The sequence below is a fragment of the Camelus ferus genome, chromosome 5, assembly GCF_009834535.1.
Source record: "Camelus ferus isolate YT-003-E chromosome 5, BCGSAC_Cfer_1.0, whole genome shotgun sequence".
In the NCBI taxonomy this organism is placed as follows: Eukaryota; Metazoa; Chordata; class Mammalia; order Artiodactyla; family Camelidae; genus Camelus; species Camelus ferus.
Genome location: NC_045700.1, coordinates 48,046,597 through 48,058,415, shown reverse-complemented (window position 1 = coordinate 48,058,415; position 11,819 = coordinate 48,046,597). Strand labels below are relative to the sequence as shown.

At 38.3% G+C, this 11,819-nt stretch overlaps 1 protein-coding gene across 2 annotated transcripts in view; it reads left to right on the top strand.

Annotated features, from left to right (window-relative positions):
• Positions 1-8,741: 8,741 nt before the first annotated feature.
• The window catches only part of ATF2 (activating transcription factor 2), a 72,526-nt gene continuing 69,448 nt past the window's right edge, over positions 8,742-11,819 (top strand). Inside the window, exon 1 of one of the 2 annotated variants that reach the window (XR_004319950.1) lies at positions 8,742-8,903. The gene's annotated coding sequence lies outside the window, so the exon portion shown is untranslated. The remainder of the gene's footprint in view (positions 8,904-11,819) is intronic. The other variant, XM_014568385.2, reaches the window with a different exon arrangement.

Here is an 11,819-nt window from a genome sequence, read left to right as displayed (position 1 = left end):
AACATTGGTCCTCAAGGTATTTCAGATTTTCAGGCATACTTTTTATTTGGTAACATGTTATCATTCCTCATCACAGAAATGGTAGTATTTTTAATGCCTTTGGGATTAACTCAAAATACAGATTTGAGTATGAAATATATGTTTGAACTAAAGAAACTTGTTATTTAGCCACCAATACTAGGCATGTATGGAAATAACTAAAACTAAAAGTAGAATGGTGAGTCCAAAAGAGTGGCAGGAAGTACTAAGATGTTCAGAGGTGGGTATTTTCCAGTGATGGAATCACAAGAAGAAATGTTATTTTTCTATGAATTAATATAAACCTTGAACTGGTAGAATGAAGAAGGGCCAGAATAAGAGGGTGTATTGGCTAGGGAAGAGCATGAGGTGAGGTCCGTGAGATACAAAGAGCTGCCCAGGTATGAGAGGGAAATACTGTAAGATAATGCTGCAGAGGTAAACTGGGGACAAGCTGTAATTCAGCACATGTGAAAGTGTAGGTTTTATTCATATGACCACAACCAGCCATTGGAAGACTAGAGCTGTGCTTAAGAAAGGTTAATACAAGAATAGCGTGTAGGATGAACTGGAGCCAGTAATGATCAGTGGTTGCTATAGTAGCATTGCTGAGAGGCAATGAGGGCTCAGTCTAGGATGGTGGCAATAAGTATTTTTTAAGAGTCTACAAAAGTTGCATTAGGATTTGATGGAAACCAGTTGGAGGAGAAGAGGATATGCAACAAGTAAGTGCCACTCCCTCTCTTAGGGCTTTATATACTGTGTCATTTAATCCCCATGATAACCCTGCAAAAAGTGGGATTAGGTTCTAAGATGCAGCGTGAAATAGGCTCAGAGGAGCTAAACAGCCCCCCAAATTACACAGCTATTAAGTGGCAAAGTCAGGATCCAAAAGTCATTGTTGTTAGAGAATTTTAATCCAAGATTGAAGCATACTCTTAAAAAAAAAAAAAAAAAAGGCAAAAAAGACCAAACCCTGGGAAAGGAGGAGAATCTGATTTCAGAGATAATCACATTATTAGATTCAAATGTCCAGTTTTCAAAAAAACAACAAAATCACAAAGCACTCAAAAAGACAGGAAAGTATGGTTCATTCAAAGGAAAAAAACCAACAGAATCTGTCCCTGAAAAAGACCTGATGGCAGATCTACTAGACAAAGATTTTTAAACAACTGTCTTAAAGATGATAAAGAACTACAGGAAGGTGTGGAGAAAGTAAAACACAACAAGATGTATGAACTTCCTCTTTCCAGACTTACAAAAGCTAAAGTAATCAAAACAGTGTGGTATTGGCATAAAGATGGACATAATAGACCAATGGAATAGAATAGAGATTCCAGAAATAAACCCTTGCACATATGGCCAAATAATTTTTTTCACTCCTTTTTTTTTTTAAGTATAGTTGATTTACAAGATTGTGTTAGTTTCAGGTGTACATCAAAGTGATTCAATTTTTTTTCAGATTATATTCCATTATAGGTTATAAGATGTTGAATATAATTCCCTGTGATATACAGTGAGTCCTGGTTGCTTATCTATATTATGTACAGTATTTTATATCTCTTAATCCCATACTCCTAATTTGTCCCTCCTCCCCTCCCTCTTCCCTTTGGTAACCATAAGTTTGTTTTTTCTGTTTGTGACTGTTTCTGTTTTGTATTATTTTTTTAGATTCCACATATAAGTGATACCATATAGTATTTGTCTTTATCTGACTTACTTCACTAAGTATAATATTCTCTAGGTCCATCCATGCTGCTGCAAATGGCAATACTTCATTCTTTTTATGGCCAAGTAATATTCCAGTGTGTGTGTATGTATGATGGCCAAATAATTTTTGATGAGAGTGCTAAGACCATTCAATGGGGAAAGGACAGTCTTTAACAAATGATGCTGGGAAAACTGGATATCCACATGCAAAAGAAAAAAGTTGGACCCTTATCTAACACTGTATACAAAAAGTAACTCAATCTAGATTGAAGACTTAAATGTGAGACCTAAAACTATAAAACTCTTGAAAGATTGAAAGAAAACAGGCAAAAGTTGTAGGACATTGGGTTTGGCAATGATTTCTTGGGTATGACACCAAAGGTATAGGCAACAAAAGGAAAAAATAGATAAATTGGACATCATGAAATTTTTTTTTTAATTTGTGCAGTAAAAACTATCAACAGAGTGAAAAGGCAACACACAGAATGGGAGAAAATATTTTTTAATCATATACCTAATAAGGGATTAGTATCCAGACATATAGAATGCTCCTAAAACTCAACAGCAAAAACAAACCCCCCCCAAAAAAATTTTTAAATGAACAAAGGACTTGAATAGACATTTCTTCAAAGAAAATTCAAATGGCCAACAAACACATGAAAAGATGCTGAATATCACAGATCATTAGGGAAATGCAAATCAGCTACAATGAGATACCACCTCACACTCACCAGAATACCTACTATCGAAGAAAAAATAACAAATGTTGGCATGGGTATGGAACCCTTGTGCACTGTATGTAGGAGTGTAAAATGGTATAGCTGCTGTAGAAACCTGGAGGTTCCTCGAAAAATTAATAATAGAATTACCGTATGACCCAGAAATTCCACTTCTGGGTGTATAATCAAAACAATGAAAGTAAGACCTGGAAGAGGTATCTACACCTGAAATCATAGCAGTATTGTTCACAATAGCTAAAACAGCAACACAAAAGTCCATTGATAGATGAATGGGTAAACAAAATGTGATATATACATACAATGGAATACTTTTTAGCCTTAAAAAGGAAATTCTGACACATGCTAAGACATGGATGAACCCTGAGGACATTATGTTAAGTGAAATAAGCCTGTCACAAAAAGAAATACTGTATGATTCCACTCATATAAGTGGTACATAGAGTAGTCAAAACCATAGAGACAAAAAGTAAAATTGTGGTTGCTAGGGTCTGAGGTACAGGAAATGGGGGGAGAGGCTATAGTTTAACGGGTATAGAGCTTCAGTTTTACAAGATGAAATGAGTTACAGAGATGGTTGGTGGTAATGGTTGCAAGACGTTATGAATGTATTTAGTATCATGAAATGTGCACTTAAAAATAGTTAAGATGGTAAATTTTATGTGTATTTTATCAAAATTTTTTAAAAAGAGGAAGAAATCAAGGGCCCAGAGGTTGTGATAAGGTTCAAAATCCATTTCAGGAAGTACCAAAAAATTTCTTAAATTTTTTAAATTTCAGAGTTCAACATCAGTAGAAATAAGGTAAGTCCAAGGGAATGATCAAATTTTGTGTGTCTCAGTTGCTGAGTGGCTAAAGTTGGGTAGAAATTAATGTCATTGAAGCTAAATTTAAGGAAAGACTAGAGAAATGGGAAGTAACATTTGAGAACCAAATAAACTATACTCATGACATGGTTTGGTTTGCATGTTAAGTAAGGAAAAGTTTGTATTCTTGCAGTACTATCCTCTGCAAAGCCTTTTATAGTATGTGATTTCTATGCATGAAATTATAAATGAATTATTGCATTCTCTACATGCTGAGCATACATAAATTTCATAATTTCATGGTATTACTCTACTGATAATACTGTGGATTTAAGATCCAAACACATAGTCCATCAGTCACTTGCCCAATTATTTACGTTATTAGGGGCAAAAATTATTTTTTTCAGATCTAATACCATCCTCCCCTGCTTCAATAAACACGGTGGTTGGATTCTGTCCCTGCCAATAACTATTCTATACCTTAGCTTACTTTGATGTAGAGATAGTTAATAAGTAGCAGAGAAAATTTGTCATAGTATAGGATTCATATGAAATAATAACATCTTTATTTTATAGTTTTAAAAGTTGATAGCATGAGTTTATTTATACTTCTCTCTCTCTTTCTCCTATCCATATCCTACCATACACACACACACGCACATACACACGCGTGCTCACTTGTGCATTTTCCCGTAGGTTTTCTGGTGATGTGTATAATTTATTAAAGCATTGCTACTCAAAGTGAGGTCCATTGATCATCACCATTGGCATCACCTGGGAGCTTGTTAGAACTATAGGTCCTGGAGCCTCACAGCAGATCTTCTGAATCAGAATCTGGTTTTTAACAAGGAACCCAGATGATTTGTGTATACTTAAATGCAAAGTTTACAGTGCTTCTCAAATACTATCAGAATAGTACGATTCTCAGCATGCCATGACTCAGACTCCTTTTCTTTCCAAAAGCTTTCAACTCACTCATTTGGAGACTTCTGCTCCCTTTTGGAATGCACTGCTAATCTAGTGATTCTTAAAACGTGATCTGAGAATTCTGAGGGCTTCAAGAGCCTTTCAGGGAGTTCTTGAGGTCCTTCCTTTTCTATTTACATAGCTGTGTGAGGCTAGATTTCATCATTCACCTCAACCAAAACAACATATTGCAGCAGATCAAGTGCAGAAACAGATAAAAGAATGCAGCTCTCTTCTTTTAAGTGTGACATGATGATTTATAAAAATGAAAAATGTCATTTGATTTTTGTTTTGGAAAGTATAATTATTTTTCCCCAAAAAAAAATGTTATTTATGTTAACATGTTATGAGGTGCAGGGTCCCAGAGTCAAAAAGTTTGAGAACCATTGTTCTAATCCATCACTGACAAAACAGGCTCTGATACTCATTTCACTTCCAAATCTATAGAAATGTCAGTTTTGTAAGTTGAGGGTAACCTGCCTCTCTAGGTCTCATCCTTTCAGCTATCAACGTATTTATAATCTCTGAAAATTGGCACAGGTTTCTGATAAAAATCTGTACTTCTATTTCCTGAATGATGTAAGTAATCTGTCTCCTCTTAGATGTTTAGTAACTTAGAGCTTCTTTCTCAAGGGAGCTTACATATTGAAGAGAGGAACTGACCTACAATCAACAGGGATACGTAAATCCAAGGGCTTCTGGTTGTTCCACCTATTAGAATGAGCTAGCATCCTACAACTGATCTTGGCAGAGATTCTTAAGGGGACTCATAGTTATTGAAAGTGGCTGCTTTTTAACAAAAAGCACTAGTCAGTACTCAGGCATGGAGATTCCAGGATCTGCTTCTTTTATGGGAGAGTCCCAGGGTTTGTGCTTTATCAAATAGCTATGTAGGTTGGCCCAGTCTCTCAGATGCTGGACAGCTTAGTATCATTCCTTCAAGACTTGTATCTAAAGGACAGTTCAGAACATTTATCTACTTACTTCTCCAGAGATATCTGAATGTCTGTAGCTCTCAAGTCCTCTAAAGTTGTATGAAAGGAGTAAGCTTATAATACTGCATGTCATCACACTCCTGCCCTGTTTACTCCATAGCACTTGCCACTATTTAAATTCTTACTTTTTAATATATGTATTGTGTCACCCCTCCTCCCACCATGAGAATCTCCTTACAGGGCTTTGTCCTCTTTATCGTTGTAGTCTCACGGCCAGGAACAGTGCCTGGGATGTTCATGCTCAATAAATACTGATGCTTTATGAATAATAAACTAGAGACAGAGCATTCGGTTGACAGGTAACTTAAGAGGCTGTGTTCAAGGTAAGAAGGTAACTGGAAAGAGCAAGGTATTAGTCTAAGGGCCCAAGAGGGTCTAGCATATAAGGAATTCATGGCTTTGGTATTATTTGGACCTCAGGTTGACGAGTAGACGAGTTATGGGGAGTCATGAAGAGTAGACATGAATGACAGACAAAAATCTATAGTCTAGGAGTGGTTCCGTCTACTTTTAATGGTAACTAAATAGTGTGTGGAAAGCAGACTATGATGATGATAAGCCCTCTTTCTAGGAAGTGGAATGAGAGAGATAAGAGAAGGCACTGAGATGAAGGATGAAAATGAGGCCCTTAAATTCCATTCTCTCTCTTTGGGCTGGTCTCACTGAAGCATAGGCTAATTGGTATGATTTGAAGATAGATACAGCCCTCTAATTTTTCCTCACAATGCCACACACAATTAATTATAAATCCTTTTGAGAAACCAAGGATTGGGGTTGTGATGTGGACAGTGGTCTTCCTTGCACTTGAAATGTTCAGAATGGAAATTTCCATAGTGAGGATGGGTGCTGATAGGTCATTTCATCAATGTGCAAGAAAACCCTGGGCTGTTGTAGGAAAGAAAGGATCTGCCATGAAATGGAAGCTACCCAAAAACTCAACTAAAGGGCCATGCTGTCCTCATCCCATCTCTCAGATACCAGGTGGGCGGATAATCATGTCCTGCTTCCTACACACACACAAACACACACTTCCTGATCCCACTGGCCAAACACACACACACACTTCCTGATCCCACTGGCCAAATCCCAGTTAATCTACTGTAAAGAGCTGCAACTTGAGGATACCTTTGAAAATGCAGAGGCTCTTTTCTCTGAGTCCAGTGCAGACATAAGGGATACCCTGGTGTGCTATGTGTTGTTTAGCTACAAATAGAAACTATGTCTTGTAAGTTATACCTTCCCTTTTCTCTCTCTCTCTCTCTATAGATATAGATATAGATATAGATATAGATATAGATATAGATATAGATATACACACACACACACACTTAGCAGGGTTTTAATAGAATTCTTATGAGCAATAACAGATTGATGGATTAACATTATATAGATCATTATCTATTTGGCAACAGACTGGACAAGTAGGGATGAGAAGAAGAAATTTAAAACGAAACCTACCAGCAATTGAAAATGAATCAAAACCAGAGAAAAGAATTTAAAATTTTTTGATATAAGTGAATAGAAAATGATTTTTTTTAATCTAATTTGAAGTGCCATAACATCTATAGTTCATTTGCTCACATTAGACCTTTTTAGGGGTGGAGAGAAGCATCATTTTAGTGAATGTATTCTAGACCTAACAATTTGTGATCAGTTAGCTGCACATTTTGTCCGTCACCATGTTCATCATCAGTAATCCGAGCTGCTGAGGTTTTAATAATCAGTGGGGTAGTAGTGCTATGCTACACTAATACTACTACAGTGTTACCAATGTTAGAGATGGCACTTTTATTTTAATTTGAGACTTAAACAGTGTTAATAATTTGGCTTCTTTCAGGTCTCTTGAGTAATGAAATTAGTTTTAAAAGAGGAGTGAGTTGGCTCACATACATGTATACAGGCCAGAAACCTACTAAAAGGTCCAGTGCCATTACAATTTAATTCTTATGCCAGATACCATTATTGAACTGCAGGTTCATTAACTCTCAAATACTATGCCCCACAATCTTCCAACAATTTGTTACACTTGAGTTTGGAAATAATATTTGAGAGTGCATTTTATGTTCATATGTGAACTTAATTAATATTCTTAATTAATATTTCTAGAAATCATCACTTAATAAATGGAAAACAAGGCACTGAAAAAAGTGCTTTAAAAAATTAATGCAATTTTTTGCAGGGGCCCCAATCATACTTCTCAACAGTGAATATGCCTACAGTTAATATTTGAAATATTTAAGTTGTAAAGAGAATCAGAGACAAGAAGTATTTTCAGCACTACTTCTCTCTGTGTTTAGCAGTGTATCTGTGTCAACTGCAGCAGTAAATATGAACTCTTTTTCCTTTATGTTAATCAAGTGATCCCCCCTCCTCTTTAAACAGCTACTTTCAAAGCTTGACAGAATTTTTTTTGGCAGTGCATCGACTTATTAAGCGGTAGTTTAGTATTGTGGAAAGAATGCTATTTCTACACCACATTCGAATTTGGTGTTCTTTGGTCTTCTCTAAAATGTTAATACGGAGTTGTTGTTTTAAAGGTTTAAAATTCTTTCTATTAAAATTGACATTTTTATCTATAACTACTAAGTAAAGGAAAATTGATAAAATAGTATCCACCATAACATGGAGGATTTTTTTTTATAAACAGTCCCGGCATTGCATTATGTTACGGAGATACAGTGGAAGGCATTGTATTTACTTTTAGTAAGTTACTTAGAACATAATTGATGCTAGTATCATGCACTGTACTGGGCGCTTAGAGCCGGAGGAATTAGTTCCAGTTACAGATTAGTAAAATTCGAACAAACGCCACTCATAGTAAAGGGTTTTTCGTTTATTTTCAGAACTGACATCTTGCTTTCCCGCTTTAGGCGTGCCGGGGGCTGGGGGTGGGGTCACTTCTGGCAAACTCCGCCTCTTCTAAACCTCCGCTTAACCGAGGCTCCCCCTCCCAGGCTTCAGGGTAGCGGGAAGGTGGGTTTCAGCGCGGGCCTCCCTACGCTTTAACCTCCTTCCTACCGACGGGCTAGGAAGGGACAGCAAGGGAAATACCAGGCTCCCCGAGCTGGGCTCAGAGGACTCCTCCTCTTTCTCTCCCGCAACTCGCAGCCTTTCCAGAGTCCACCTTTCTTCCCTGCATACCATCAACCTCCATAGGCGACCTCTACATCCACCTGCTCCCGCGCCCCAACTCGCGTCCGCCTCCAGCCGGCTGCCAATCACAGCCTTCCTTAGCTCGCGGGTTACGGAGGCACCACTCCTTTGACTCTCTGGTCCCGCCCCCTCCACCATTGCTTCCCGCCCTCCGGGCTCTTTATCCAATAACCAGCGCCCGGGTAGTCTTTGGTTCCCGCCCCCTCACCCCTCCCTCCTGAAGTCCCGCCCCCTTCCTGAAGCCTGACGGAACCACCTGACCCGGAGGCGCTTGGTCTGAAGGAAGGCAAGAAGGGGCGTGTGCGTGGAGGGGAGGGGCCTGAGAAGAAAGCGGGGATGCCGGGAGTGGGCGGAGAGAAGGGTTGTCAGTCCGATCTCGCGAGAGAGGACGGAAGCCTGTGGGAGCCCGTGGCCTTTAAAGTGCGGTTCAGCCCTTTCCTCCAGGGGTAGTTTGTAAACACCGCTGAGCTCGGGCCTCCCCAGCGACCGAAAGAGGCATGAAATAGTGACCTGGAAAGGTGAGTAGTGATGGGGAGAGGGCCGCAGGACTGGAGACAGTAGGGATACGGAGAAGGAAGGCACTAACATGGCGACGTCTCTCACCATAGTCCCCACCCCCCGCTTACCATCACCTCGGGCGCTCCTGCCTCGGTGCCTAGCTCTTGGGGCGGCTGCGGCTGTGCTGCTACCTCAGCGGCCCGCGCGGCGTGGGCCTCAGGAGCCCGGCTGGCCGGGCCGGACCGTTAGGTAACTGGCATTTGTTGTTCCGGCCCCTCCTTCTCGCGCGCTTTCCTAACGAAGAGGAAAAAGGAATAACGGCTCCTCTTAGACCCCTCCCCCTGATATATCTTCCACTTCTCTGGTCAGTTCAAAGGTCCCTGGGGCACGCGTCGGATCCCCCTAGGGCACAGGGAGACACCCCTCCTCAGTCCTTGGGTTGAACAAGAAGAGGGCCGGCTGTGGTCTCCCACTCAGTGGTTGAGGACTGTCTGTGATGGTGGTGGGGAAGAGGATCAGAGGGGCGGCTGAAAATAGGGTCAGGGTCTCTGTCTGCGGTGGAAGCTGTTGGGACAAATGGTTTGGAGAACCTGGGAGCTGGAAGTCTGAGCCTTTTCTGTCCTTCCTGTCCCTTCACATTCCCGCCACCCCCTCCCCCTTTTCCCGGTGGGGCGGGGCTGAGGTGCGGGTGCCGATTAATTCTGGTATTTTCCCCAATTTTTCTTGAGTGGACTGCGGAGCTTCTATAGGGAAATAACCTGCACTTTTTATTGATGCTCTGGGGACCAGGGCCGACTGTGTGTGTGTGTGTGTGTGCGTGTGTGTGTGTTGTGTGTTTTGTGTTTGCTGGTTGAACTGACGCTAGAAGGAGGGAGAGGGTGGAGGAGCTGGGGACTATTTTCGTGCCCTTAAGTAGTATAAAATTGTCTTTGCTTAATGAAGAGTCTTAAAACTGGTCAGGCCAAGAGCAGAACTACTGTGAATATGACGGAGTAAAAGGGATTACTCCTGGTGGACCTTACTCCTGTTGACTAATCCCTAAATTACAATGTGAAAGTTATAATTTCTTAGAAATTTTAAATTATGGAGACGGTAACCATAAATAAATGTCATGTATATATTTGAAATCAGAACAAAAACTGTTCCTCTGAGCACACTTTGTCCTATCTGAAGTAATTCATAACCACAGTCAGTAATAGTCATTTTAGGCATAATCTTAAAGCTTATACCCTTGGTCTGTTGTACCAAAACTGAGACGGTGAGAAGCTTGTTAAAAAGTCATCCCTACAGGGTTAAGTGCCCTAAAAGACAAATACAGTAGCTATTATATCTTGTAATTAAATTTAAATTTGTTACAGTAACTTGAATTCACTGTTAACATTTTTTTCAAAACTGCAGGAACATCATTGTAAAGTGTGTTCTAAAATATAGATGCCTTTCTTCAAATCAGAAAGCAGAATTAAGTTCATGAATCTTTAAGGCCATCAATAAGTGAATCCTAATTTTTGTAAAATAATTTGCAAGAATATTCCAAATTTACAGTGCTGTTTATGCTGCTTTCATAAGACATGTTAAATCTTGTTTTGAGAGGATGTTACTACCATTGAGTTTTTAATTATTTAAAATATAATATTGTGGTAATTCAAAACATAGGTGTTTGTTTTTTAATTGTCAGTAAGGAAGGAGCTTTCAAGTACTTTTGTGGGTGTGTGTGTGTTTAAGGTACATAATGTCTTCTATAGATCTGGTTGTATTTTTTGGAAGTTCTTTTTAAAATACCTTACTAAGAATGTTTATTTCATATTCAATATCTATTAAATATGTAATCCAGAAATTCTTGCATTTACTTTTTTACTTGGAGTATTTGTTTCATATTTTTAAACTAAGATAACAGTAGAAATGATTATGTCAGCTCTTTAGCGAATAATTTGGAGGGATGCTTTTTATTGGTATTAAGGATTTAGAAGCTGAATGAATATCGTTTTTTAAAAAGATATGCTCTACATCAGACATCTACCAATGATTAGCATTAACTCTCAAGAAATCATTTTTATTTTGGAAAACGTGGCTTTTAATGATTTGTATATTCTTTGCTGGGAAATTAAATTGTTAGATCATGTTAGATGTTAGGTCAAGTAAACAATCCCACCATATATGCTGTTTCCACTCATTTTGTCTTCACACTCTCCCTTCTAGTATGAAGTAAGTCTGTAAGCACTTCTTTCTTTTTGATATTCTTACTGTAAAGTCCTAGAGAAGGTAAAGTAGTTGAAGTCTCCCTATTTAAAACCAAATTTTCACCAGAATCTCTCACTTAAAACATAATGAATAACAATAATTGATTTTTAAACATAAATCCATAAAGTACTTGTTAAGCTGTTCTCTGTAATTAAAAGATATTGTAAGTAAAACAACAGATTTGCCTTATTATAGTCAGTAATTTAACTTAGTTTATTTCTGTGTTTATCCTATACTCACACCTATTTCTTGAGACTGAGAACTTATCTAAAATTCTGCATATTCTCTTAATGTAACTTTTAGTCATGAGGTAGTAGTGATAGTATTCACCTATTCATATTTAGGGGAAGATCCCACAAAATACTTTATTTCTTTTGTTCTGTTTCTTAAGGTTAAAAAGTTAGTGTAAGGTACAGTTTCATAGAAATTTAAGGAAGTTTGTGGATCTTGAAGGCCAACAATAACTGGAGTTATTTTGCATATATTATAACCGTATATCATATAATTATAGATAAATTATTATATATCCTATTTTCATTTTTTTAAACAACCTTGAAACTGGTGTATTCATTTACATTTTTAAGTATGTTAAGTGATTTTTTTTTTCTTTTTGGCATTTTGGCTTTGGTAGTAATTAAACACATTTTTTGCAGCAAGAAGGGATATAAATAAACAAAATGCTTTGAAGGGCTAGGCCT